At 38.9% G+C, this 13,621-nt stretch overlaps 1 protein-coding gene across 3 annotated transcripts in view; it reads right to left on the reverse strand.

Moving 5' to 3' along the window:
• Positions 1-13,621, reverse strand: part of NEBL (nebulette) — a 390,572-nt gene that overhangs the window by 149,586 nt on the left and 227,365 nt on the right. Inside the window, exon 3 of one of the 3 annotated variants that reach the window (XM_033209539.1) lies at positions 7,923-8,010. The exons of the other annotated variants lie outside the window; for them this stretch is intronic. The gene's annotated coding sequence lies outside the window, so the exon portion shown is untranslated. The remainder of the gene's footprint in view (positions 1-7,922; positions 8,011-13,621) is intronic. 3 annotated transcript variants of the gene reach the window in all.

Below are 13,621 nucleotides of genomic sequence, written 5' to 3' on the forward strand. Positions count from 1 at the left end.
ATAATTCTCAATCCTTCTAAACAGCTGGTAGATATTAAATTCTTCTGCAATGAGTTTAAAAAAAAAAAAAATTTAACACATCTTTAAACTGCAAAACTGATGTTTCAGAATCAACTCTGTTTATTCTTGGCCTGCCATGAACTGTTAACATAGAAGACTGGAACTTTACCAGTATATAAATAAGTTTATAAATTAAGAGAAACACTTTGCCATTTGAAACTAATAAATAGACAAATCAGAATTGAAAAATATAAGAGATCAAAGAGAAATGTTCCTCTAAACTAACAAAGATATGGGATGAGAGTCAGTAGATCATCAAGGAATGAGGACTGCCAGCCCTTCTGTGCCATGACTGTGGCCTGGAAAAAGTCCAGGCCTCCTGGGAGAGGCTCCTTGGCCTGCCTACGGCGGTTAATCCCAGACACTAGAGTTTCCAACCTGGGAAAGAGTCTGCAGCCCACGCAGGACGCAGAAGTTATAGCCACCTGATATGACATGGACGAGGGTCTCAACAGTGACCACCAAGAACTCGAAATCAAAACCCTTCCTCCCCACCCCAGCCCCATATTCTATCATCCTTTACATTCTTATGTGCAACTGGAAGGAGGTAAAGAAAGTCCCACACTAACCAAGCCTATTTATTTCTATAGGTCAAATTCAAGCCAAAGTAAGTAAAGAAATAATAAAGAAATCAAACATTTCTTACACAAATTATTTTATTACTAACAGCATATTATTTCACATATTCCTTCCCTGGTCTTCCTCACCTAAGCTAACTGGCCACACCACTCATCCATTTACTAGAAACAATATTCTAGGAGACGTTCTTGTTTCCTCTACTCCCTCATTACAAACATTGCATTCTTCAGCATGTTTTATTGGATCTATCTCCAAAGCAAAACTTAAATTCATCTTCTTTTCTCCATTCCAATGGCCACCAGCTTAGTCCAAACCACCATATCGTACCTGTCTCCCGTACTCATATATAAGAGTAAGTGCCCCTCATATACACCATGGAATACTATGCACCCTTAAAAAAGAATGAGTTCATGTCCTTTGCAGGGACATGGATGAAGCTGGAAGCCATCATTCTCAGCAAACTAACACAGGAACAGAAAACCAAACACTTCATGTTCTCACTCACAAGTGGGAGTTAAACAATGAGAACACATGGACACAAGGAGGGGAGCATCACACACCAGGGCCTGGTGGGGGATGGGGGGGAAAGGGGAGGGAGAGCATTAGGACAAACACCTAAGGCATGCAGGGCTTAAAACCTAGATGATGGGTTGATAGGCGCAGCAAACCACCAGGGCACATGTATACCTATGTAACAAACCTGCACATTCTGCACATGGATCCCAGAACTTAAAGTAAAATTTTTTTAAAACATTTAAAAAAAGAATAAGTGTTCTTGCTGAAAACAGCTACACATTCTAAAATAGCATTTTCTAAAAATCATAACACTGATTAAAGGAATTTCAATAGACTTGCTATTAAGTGTATTTACATAAAACCATTTTATTTGTCAATATTAATGGTTGTTATATTTCTTCATATGCCTTTCCTAGTCAAGAAAATTTTGCCAAAAGGACAAAAGTTGAAAACTGTAACCTCAGCAATCCCTAACTTTGGGGACTTATCCCCTGGTACAAATGTTCATGCATATGCATATTTTCATCACAGATTCAAACAGATGCCCTTGCATTGATTTGAATACTTGCATAAATATTAATGTGTACAAATGCTTGCATGCAGAAAACCCATTTATGAAATATCCAATTGCATAAATTAGGTACATTAGATACTAACTGCACTAACACTTCAAAAAATACACGCACAAGTTTGCATGACCAAAAAAAAAGGTACAATCCATTAGAAGAATTCTCTCAATGTGTTTGCCATTCTGTGGGCATGAACTGGGGATCCCCAGAAATGATTTGAAGCCTTTAGAGTATTTACGGTTCACCATTTACACCAGTCCCTCCTGACCCAAAAACTAATTAAGCCCTTTTTTATAGTAAATTTATAAATTGTCACCTGTGACCCTGAAAGAAAGTGTTCATTTTTTAAGCCATCAGATGGCCTCAAGAACTAGTTTTTTTCACAACAAAGATGACTCCAAAGTAATTTTCACAAAATAGCTTCAAAACCTACCTGTACACTACTAGACTATATGACTGACTCACTCTCAGGAGTGGCAGATAAATATAAACCTTAAAAAGTTACAGAAGAAGGCCAGGCACCATGGCTCATACCTATAATCCTAGCACTTTGGGAGGACAAGTGGGTGGATCAAGACCAGCCTGGCCAACATGGCTAAACCCCATTTCTACTAAAAATACAAAAATTAGCCGGATGTGGTGGCACGTGCCTGTAATCCCAGCTACTCAGGAGGCTGAGGCAGAAGAATCACTCGAACCTGGGAGGCAGAGGTTGCAGTGAGCCAAGATCACACCATTGCACTGCATCCAGAGTGGGTGACAGAGGAAGACTCCATCTCAAAAAAAAAAAGTAAGTTACATAAGAAAACACAATAAAGCCTGGTGGTTTGGTGAATCCAAATACAACACAAACGACATTGGCAGGTGTGCTCCACTCGGTTCTGGTTCTCAAGTGGGGACAGTTCTTATCTTGGGGAGATGCGTGTTTAAGAAGCCATTTCCTTGTCACCAACTATTCAGAGTTTCTCAGTTCAGCATATGGCCAGCTGGGTACACTATCAGTTTCACTATCTTTACTTTTGTATTTTTTGTAAAAGTACAGGTTGATTTTAAAATATGTTTTCATTAACGTTGAAAAAAAAAAACACATGGCCTCATTTTACACTTAAATTTTTTGTGCCTGATTTATGAAATGATTGCAAGTTCTCGCTCCCTGCTTCAGACTGGACTTTAGTCTCATCTGTGACTGAGCAAGACTTCAGAGACAGGTCTATGGTCAAAATAAAGGGGAAAGAAGATGGGTTCTGAGCCCAAAGTATTCCTTCTACTATAGAGAGTGCATAGGTCTCCTTGAAACTCAAATTTGGCTCTCATGAGAATATGACAAGCATCTCAGGAGCTGAAGGGATATATAAAGTGTTTGGGACTATTTCTGGCTAGTCTCAAAGTATATACTTTTTGATCAAAGAGTGTACAGCAGGGACTTACTATTGTGTACTAACACACACTTGTTAGTCATTCTCCTTGGCACACCACTCCACATTTTGAGCCTTCCACAGTGAAGTGAGTCTGCAAAATTGAATTCTAGCCTGTGGAATATGGATGGACGTGACGTGCATGACTTCCAGACTGAACATGAAACCCTTGCTATATCCATTATGGGCCCGCTCTTTGCCTGACTGCACACCAGATGCAACTCATCCAGTAGAGAATGCCATGGCCCTACTGGATACCAGAGGTGCTATACAGAAGCAGCCTCGATCCCTGAATGACCACATGGAACAGAGTTCTTTTAAGCCCCCACTGTGCTACCAAGCTGTGTTGGTCTGTAATGTGAGAGTACAATAAAACTCTGTTGTACTCAGATCTGAAGGTTGTTTATTTCAGCAATTAACTTCCTGACTCATACAAGGTGCAACCACAGCACATAAAATGCACCTACTATTTCATTAACAGACAAATCTTTAAGACATAGCAACATTTCTATCAGGAACAAAATGGGAAGAGAGATCTAGGAGTGCACCAAGATAGGTCAAGAGTTGTGACTGGAAATGAATCTGGAAATAACTGTCATGCTGTGCAATAGTGAAACAAAGTGTCACGCAATTTTATTTATTCGTTAAAGCACTTACTGAAGGCCAATACATGCCAGGTACCATGTCTGGTGCTGGTGTTAAAAATATGACTGGTCACATTCCCTGAGCTCAAAGAACCACAGTCTAGCTGGCTGGAAAGAGAGGAAATGCAATCAGTCCTTCGACACAATGTGGTAAGTATTATAAAAGTCACCCCGAGGAAGCATCCACTATCTCCTCTCAGATGTAGATTTTGTGTAATACACAACATGGGTATCCATAACAAAGATCACAAAGTAGATTCATTTCTGGATTAAAAAATAACAGAACTTACGAATCTTCTCAAGACTGTGCTAAACATGACAAATGGCAACTGTGAGCCTACAAGTGATACTAATATCAGCTAAGGCAGCACATGATTATCAGCATCTCTTCATCAAATTCACCAAGCACTGCATGGAAGAATGCAGACAACAGAACTGAGAACACCCCCAAAAACACGCCCCCCTCAGTAGTGAGCCTTAAAATATCTACATCACCTGAAAATCACACGGACTTTGAGGTATCTCCTCCTTTGTAAGGATACTGTGCAATCAGAGACTGAATCTGGAATCTGTGCCTTTTAATGAAATGGAAGCAGAATTAAAACATTGTTACCTCTTTAAATTAAAATACAGAATTTCAGAAGAAATACAGGGTTTTCTCCGTCCCATCTTAAATAATCTTGATGCTTATCACGATGCTTGTAAGGATGTAAAGAAGCATTAGGAAATTACAAATCGTAGGGTCCTGAGTTTAAATTGCAAAATAGCTCATTTGTGAACTAAAAACCTAAGAAGAATTTTTTTCACCTACATGAGAATCATTATAGGACCAACTTCCGCTCTTATCAATGAAAGTTCCATAACGGACATTAGCTTCCAGAAAAAATTTGCAGCACTATTTAATAAAGGTATTATACCTAAAACTGTAAAGGATGGTAATCAAAATAATGTGCCTTCTAAAAAATCCAAATAAAAATAAAATAAACTGTTGCAAATGGCAATAAATTTGAAGACCGGAAATACTACTGCTATTTCTACAAATTCAAAATGACGTGACTAATTAAAGCATTTCCATGCCCAAATCTTCCCTCCGTTTTCAGTTTATTGCATAATAATAACAAAACTATCAATTACTAAGCACAAGGACAAATCTTTCACTCGTAAGAGCTAATATGTAACTCTCATAAAAACTCTGCAAGTATTTTCATTTCCATTTTACAGATGTGGAAACTTAGACATAATAAAGTGAATGAAACAGAACCACTTTATCACTCTATTTCCTATGGTTAAAGGGGCAATAAAAAAAGATGTGGGCATTAGAACTCAGGTCTTGTCTGCCTCTAAAATTAGTTGTTTATGCTCAACAGGCTGTTGCAAATAGAACCTAAAAAATGGTGGATAATGATTATGAAATCTGTATAAACAGAATCGAAATTCAGTCTACTTGTCCCTCTGGCCCATGTCTTTTCTCTCCTGAATCACATAGTTCACTACGTCTGCTCCCCACTTCCTTTTACAATTAGGTCTGGCCTTAGAGCAAGAATTAAGTGAGACCTTAAATCCAAGGCACAGCTCCTTCTCTAGTGTACAAACATTCCAAAAAGCAGAAAGCCAGCTGCCTCTTTCTTGGCAACTTCCCATTGAATCTAAATAAATAATGCAGTGTTTTCTGTGTTTTAATTTTCTTTAGGATTACCGTTCATTATAGTTTAATTTCTGCCTGTTCTAATTATTGCCTTTTCTGACCTTCCAAATAACCTTGTCATCCAACACAGTTCAATAGGCTTGAACATCTCCCACCTTAGGAATAAGCTTGGGTCGATTCTTTTTCAGCATCATAAACATTAGCTCATATCACATACTCTTTAAAAGAACAAAAGCATAAGAAGGAAATGGGGCCTTTCATCAAACATCCCGCTTTTTTGCCTGGTATTAATCCCCATTCCAAAGCAAAACATTTTGGGATCCTTAGGAATAATTACCACCACTTTGTTTTCGATGTGTGATCTGGAAGGATTTAAAATTGCACCTGCCAAGTGCAGCCCAATAACATACGCTCAGCTTTCTCCTGCCCTATATGAGGGCACAAGGATTTCTCCAACTCTCCCAAACCAGGCTAAACTGTTTTTCCCTTGTCTCTCAATTACATGTTAATAAAATTCTTAAAGGCCCGAAAGGAAAGCCAATCATCCCTTGGTGTACCCATCTCCATTGAGAAAGCTCGACTTCACATTTTTATTTAATAGCACCTTTCTTCTGAGTCATGCAAAGGGCTTTTCTATCATGTGTTTATTGATCTTCCCAACTTAAAATAAGCATCAGATACTATCATTCCCATTAGAGATGTAGGAGAAAAGAGGCATAGTGATTGAGATACAATGTTCAGCTGAAACAGGTCACTTCAAAAGTTGAAAGAGCCTTACGAATTTATCACATAATCCATATACCATAGGAAGTTATTTCTTGTTTCTTACCCACATGTCCTGCTACAATGCAAAGGTAACTTCCTTTGCTTTTAACTAGGATCAAGTCCTCAATTCCTTACACACATAAAACTAAGTCGTTCAAAACTATTCAGTTACTAGGATCTTACTTCTCTGTATTCTGACTTTAAGAGTCAAAGCTAAATGATCTCAAACAAGCATCCTCACAAGCTGCCAAAAAATGATAATTCCAGACAGTGTCCTAAGGACAACAGGGACCCAGGGCCATCTCTTGGATCATCTGTATCCAATTGACCTGTGCTAGTCAATCATGTCTACAGTCTAGTCTCTGGTCTGTTTAATGAACAAGAGGTGGTTAAGTTTTGGAGTCAAAGTTAGTTACACTTTATGGTTCACCATCTAACTTTCAGAAACACAGTCAATAAAAACAACAAAAGTTAAGGCTTAACTTGTAGTTAAATATAGTTAAATATAGGCCAGGCATGGTAGCTCACTGACTGTAAAGTAATCCCAGCACTTTGGGAGGCCAAGGCAGGCAGATCACCTGAGGTCTGGAGTTCAAGACCAGCCTTGCCAACATGGTGAAACCCCGTCTCTACTATAAGCACAAAAATTAGCCAGGCATGGTGACGGGTGCCTGTAATCCCAACTACTTGGAAGGCTGAGGCAGGAGAATCACTTGAACCTGGGAGGCAGAGGGTGCAGTGAGCCAAGATCGCATGACTGCACTCCAGCCTGGGCAACAAGAGCAAGACTCTGTCTCATAATAAAATAAAATAAACTATATAAATAAATAAAATTAAATATAATAATTGGTTTACCAGAACACCCCACAATGCAGACATTTTAGGTTAACTGAGATTTTTCGTGTTTGTATGAGAACTAACGTAGCGTTTCCCTCTATATTTGTAAGAGAACTAACACAGCACGCAAGGCTAAAGGCATGCATATTTATATGGGTTTGCACTCTCTCACACCTACCAACCTGAGAGCATGTCTGAGACTAACTATCCCAGGCTTGTATCGCAGTTGGAGCGTGAGCACACCATTGCCCAATTTACATGCCACACAGACACCTTTGCTCAACATTGTCATTCAATTCTAAATCAATGCGATAAAACTGCCTACGTTACTTTTTTAATTGGCATTGCTTCAACATACAGAGATACAAGAAATCATAATTGTTTCCCTTTTGTTCTCCAAAAGCAGACACCTACAAATCCTAGTGCCATAATCATCCCTGGCTAAACAGTCAGACATAAGAGGCCACAAGATCCCATAGTGACAATTAGAGTGAAATCCAATCCACGTAAGGGCCAAGTTGACCACAGGACTAGATGAAGCACTCTCAATATTTAAACAAACAATTACCCTAAAATGTAGGGTCATTTCCGTACTAAAAAATACTTTTGAGTTACTCTTCAAAACTTTCAGGATAAAATTAGTTTTTGCAGCTCATTGAACACCACGCAGTCTCATTCTTCATTCCTGTACACGCAGTTTCCCTAATGTGAAGTTTTTTGCCACCCACCATTCACTGGCGCCAACTCCTCACTTGTGTCTATCCTTATTCATTCTTAAAAACTCATGTCAGGACACTTTCTTCTGTAAGCCATCTGGGACCATCACCAAATCCCAGCTAGGGTTAGGTGCCTTACTCTGTACTCCACAAATTCCCACTCTTCACACACTTACCAGGCCATGTTCTGTGTTCTGCATTGACAGCTGTGCTTAGATCTTATATCCTCAGCTCCTAATATAGTGCCAAGCACAGAAAAGGTACCTTCAGAGAATGGAGGAACAAGTAAAGTAAGCATATTCTGAAGGAGAAAAAGCATCAACCCTTAATAATATCATGCATCACATGAATAAACCACATGTAAATTGTCTGGAAAAATGCAAAGCCTTCTTATATCCCAGCACATAATGGAACATCTGAATGAGAGATTCTACTTGGGGATGAGAAGAAAGACTGGTTCCCAGTGGTAAGAAATTTGGAACTTCAAAATTTGGTCCTAATACTCGCTACACAGACCCCAAAATGTCATTTAAGAACACACTAGCTTCGTACCGACAAAAAGAAACCAAAATTTTTGACATTTGCTCTATAGCACAAGGGCTCCAGATATAACATATAATCAATGCTCCCAAAATCCTGGGGTAGAGGATTCAAGTGCTGGACTTTGAAGTCAGAAAAAAGAAACCCAAACCAACGAACTTGAACTCCAATCTCAGCTCTGTTCTTTACTGATGGTGTGCAATTAAATAATTCATTTATCCTCTCTGAGAGCCAGTTTCCTCATCAGTGAAATGAGAATAATGACAAGTATTTCTAGGGATTGTTACTAAAAAAATAAGTGAAATAACAAACATGAAAGATGGCCGGACACACGAGAGCCCTTCACGAATGTTCGTTCTCATCTCTTCCCTCTATTTGGGGATGTGGGTGTCACCTACGTATGAACGGGGATGAAGAGATGACTGACAGGCCCCTGCTTGAGCCCTGAACAGCTAAATGAGGACAAGGAGGGTGAGAGGCAGCCCTTATAGGCTGTATGAGCAAGGAGCCAATCATGTTTCCTCCAAAGTCTATATGTTGTTTCTGCACATGGAAATTGGATTTTCAAATAATCTTTTCATCTTTTCAGGAGCTCACTATGAAAATCTTGTTTTCAAGAAGCTGTAGCCCTCGTGTTGCTGGTAGTTAGCAGGATGAAGCTGAGTGTCAAGGAACACACAAAGGACTTCAGAGGTTTTTCAAATATTCCAATTCTTGATCCAGGAGTAGCTACATGACTACCCATTTTATTATTTTTGTTTTTTGTTTGTTTGTTTGTTTGTTTTGAGACAGGATCTCACTCTGTCATCCATGGTGAAGTACAGTAGTGTGATCTCAGCTCACTGCAACCTCTGCTTCCTGAGGTCAAGCAATTCTCCCACCTCAGCTTCCCAAGTAGCTGGGATGACATGTGCATGCCACCACACCTGGCTAATATTTGTATGTTTGGTAGAGATGAGGTTTCACCAAGCTGTTCGCCAGGCTGATCTCAAACACCGTGCCCAGTCCCATTTTATTATTCTTTAAACTGAACATATGTTTCTATCAACTGTTTTGTATACATAATATAGTTCACAATTTAAAAATGGGGTATAGTCTTAATATCAGGAGGTTGGAATCAGGGATCCTAGATGTGGAAATCCTGACAGCATTTAACAAAGGATAACATTTATTTTTTTGCCTCCTGAACTGATGGGTTTTTTGAATTGTTAATAGCTACTTTTGTGGAACCCATACAAGTGCCAGAAAGCTCACCACCCCAAGATCCCCAGAAGCTGACTGACTCCAAAGCATTTGGTAGTGAGACATGCAAAGGTCCCCTAAAAAATAATCAGGAGTACAGGGTGCATCCTGAGAACAGGATGATGCTGACGATATCTGAAGGATTTACAGTTTAATACATAGGAGTTCTTGAAAGTCTTCAAAGTTTATTTCTGACTGACTGGAAATTTCGGCAATGCCTGCGGATTTGAGTTTCAAAGTGTCATATGTCGAAAACGAAAGGCAACCTAGACTAGAGGTTAGAATGCCTCAGTGATAGCCCCGAGTGTTTCACAGACAGCATTAGGGGAGTTGTAGGGTAACTTTAAAAGTATTCAGGCAGCACAGACTTAAGATGAGATGCTACCTTGTCTGACATCCTCATATCCTCATTGGCTAGAACAGCAAAACACAGGCTGTTATATGAGGGCAGGACGGAAAGTGTCAAACTCACACTGCTCCCCTCTTCTTGTGCCTTCTCTTAGGACAAGATTCCCCTCCCCAACCCCCTACCTTCCAGTTTTTGGTGTATGTATGACAAGTACAAAATAATTTAACTAAATATTTAACTTCTAAAGATATCACTGTAACAGTCACAGTAATAATCGATGGAGTAATCTGCAAAAGTAAAACAGCACTGATGAGCTTCATAATTGTTTATTATCATTGAGCCAGGCTTTGCTATTTACAAATCACAGCCATTGACATTTTTACTGAGAAATCACACACACACACACACACGGTGTCAGGAGACAAACGGATAATAGAGTAGGAAGCAGATGGAAGGCTGGCTTCATAGCAGACTGAGCACATGTTTCATGCATAAGTGAGGTAACGGGCACCCAAAAGAGAAAAGAAGTCAACAAACTTACACAGAAGTCTGCAATCAGACAACCTAACAAACACCGAATTCTTTTCAGGTTATCGGTATGTCTCATGCTTTAGAGCAGGGGTGTCCAATCTTTAGGATTCCCTGGACCACACTGGAAGAAGAATCATCCTGGGCCACACATAAAATACGTTAACACTAACAAAAGGTACATGGATAAATGTCATAATGTTTTAAGAAAGTTGATGGATTTGAGCTGGGCCACATTCAAAGCTGTCCTGGGTCGCATGTGGCCCAAGGGCCATGGGTTGGACAAGCTTTAGAGTTGAGTGTTGTTCCTGTTGATTTTTAAATTTCTTTCATTTAAGGGGAAGCATCATCCTTTTTATAGAATTTAGAGCCTTTAATGGTTTTAATCTAACCCTGGAAGCAGAAATAATGGGATAGAGGTTAGAAGCAATGTAAACAATTTTAATCATCTGTCCTGCCTCTTGCTAAATATTTCACACCTTTCAACCAATAACATAAAACCTAGGATCAGAACCCAATATGCTAATCAGTTGACTCCAAATAACCCAGTGGTGTGGTTTATTTCATTATACCTATGACACTAGTCCTTTCTTTCTATAAATACCAAAAAATATTATTTTCTCCGTTAAGTAAATCAAGTAAATAACGGCTTACCCTTCACAGTACCCAGTTATTTAATGTATCAAATGCCTTATCTGGCAAAACCTGAATGTGATATAGTTATGGAAGTGTTTACAATAAAGGCACAGAGGTGGACGAGAACAAGTTTTGGAGAAAATGAGGGGAATAAATGGTTAACTGCCAGCAGACACACACTCATGCTGGAGGACACAAAAAGGTTCACAGCAGTTGTTAAATTCATTTAGAGAAACTCACTTTATTTCTCCAACAGAGCTCCCACCAGCTAATCTGTATTACGACCTGCAGGATTCTTAATATTCTCAGCAGGATCAAGATTTGGGCCACACTGATTCAGCTATTTAATCTTGCAAGAGAACAATATTTGGCAGGAAAAGACCCCACAGCACTGAGGGGATGTCCCAGTGGTTTGTCGTTAACACAGACTGGGCCAAGAACGCCAAAGGTGGAAACCAAACAGCACTAAAACCAATGTTTCTCTTTTCCTTTCACTAGCTCTGTCTTCAAACACATATGCGCACTCTATGCACACGTGGCAAACACATACGTCACACGTGCATAGACCGCTAGTTCAGATGCATGTATGTTTTTAAAAGGTAAAATATTTCCTGAATATCTTGGGCCCTGTCATGAAAAATTTAAAATTCAAAAATATCCATTTGACTTCCTCTCTTCCTATTAGAATACCCTTTATTTCTTTATCTTGCCTGATTGCCCTGGCCACAACTTCCATTCTCAGCAAACTAACCCAGGAACAGAAAACCAAACACTGCATGTTCTCACTCATAAGTGAGAGCTGAATAGCGAGAACACATGGACACAGGGAGGGGAACATCACACACCGGGGCCTGTTGGGGGATAGGGGGAAAGCTGAGGGAGAGCATTAGGGCAAATACCTAATGTACACGGGGCTTAAAACCTAGATGGCGGGTTGATAGGTGCAGCAAACCACCATGGCACATGTATACCTATGTAACAAACCTGCACATTCTGCACATGGATCCCAGAACTTAAAATGGAAAAAAAAAAAAAAAATCAAAAGTATCACTATACAGGTTGGAGGCAGGAAAAGAGATGAAGGAACCATGGCCAAAGTTTTGCTTTTGAACCCTTTCATCTTCTCAAGCATTGAAAATCAAAATAGTAAAAACATATTTATGAATTTTTAATGTATGCAAATGTTTAAGATACTGATTTTTTTAACCATCTTGAAATTAATAAGCTGAACAACACTCTTCTATACTTGAACATTTGTGATGTTTTATATAGAATACTGCGGTTTGATTTCCTTTTGTGTTTTGTTTTCTTCTGTTGAGGACAACTTTATTTCTTTATTTAAATACCTGTTAAGTGATTTAGACGGTTTGACTTCATTTTTTGTGGTATTTTCTGGAATACTGATAGGCAAATAGGGAATAAAGAAAACAGACATACAGAAGCAGACAAAACTTAAAAATAAGATGTATAGCTTCTATTATTAAAGATTATAAATCACTATTGAAATCAATGATTCAGTAAAGTTTTTAACAACTAATAAAATAGTATGACTCATGTTCAATTCCTTTCCTTCCTAAACCTGAGTTTGTTATCCTTCTGATATTAACACAGCATTTCCCTCTATCTGGCATTTCTCCCATTTACGTCATTAGATGTATTATCTCATATATGGAGCTTGTTGCTCTAACATCGTCTGCTTGCCTGTCAAGCTAACTACAAACTGCAGGGCCTCAGGGGTCATCTATGCTTTATTCCTCATTAATCCTGCCTCCTAGCAATGTGCCTGGCACATAGTAAACACTTTAAAACATGTTTGTTAAGTCAATAAGTTCTCAAAAGTGGTATCTTCTAGAAATGTTTATTTTGGATTTATAGATGCCCAAAGTACACACATTTGAAAACACGATAAATACTCCTTCAACAATGCTGCTCAACCTATATTTCAGGAATGGGATCTCTCCTTGTACTCTAACAAGGATATGCTGGGTGTTCCTAACCTTATATTCATCTGTTCCCTTCCTTCTGCCTCTTCTCCCTCTTAATACTTTTACATCCAACCGAGGTCCTCATGCATCCTAGGATGAACATGAAACACATCCAGAAAAGTGGTTTTTCACTTTTTCTGAAATCCACAAGGTCTGATGCAATGTTATGTTCAAAGCCAATGTTTCACGAACAAATGTGTATACATGTCAGGTAACTGTGAAGGTAATTTCTACTTCTGTCTTATACTTTACAGTCAAAGCCCCAGATTCTGGAGGATTTAAACACGATCAAGAAATGCCACTTATCATCAAAGACCTCACCACGATTACATAAGAAAAATAAATATTTAAAACACTTTGTTTAGGGGAAATCAATTCTATCAAAAATGACAGTGTTAAAAACAATAGAATGGTTTTTAAGGTTTTTGCCTGTATTCTTTTTTCTAAATCCATACTCTTTTTCCTAGTTTGCTAAACACAGGCAAATGCTAACACCATTATAATTCCAAGGATGTAATGGTACAAAGCTTAATTGAAATGAGTTAAATACTATTTTGTGGCCTGGTATGGTGGCTCACACCTGTAATCCCAGCAC

This window comes from Trachypithecus francoisi, unplaced genomic scaffold (genome assembly GCF_009764315.1).
Source record: "Trachypithecus francoisi isolate TF-2019V2 unplaced genomic scaffold, Tfra_2.0 Lachesis_group9, whole genome shotgun sequence".
Taxonomy (NCBI): domain Eukaryota; kingdom Metazoa; phylum Chordata; class Mammalia; order Primates; family Cercopithecidae; genus Trachypithecus; species Trachypithecus francoisi.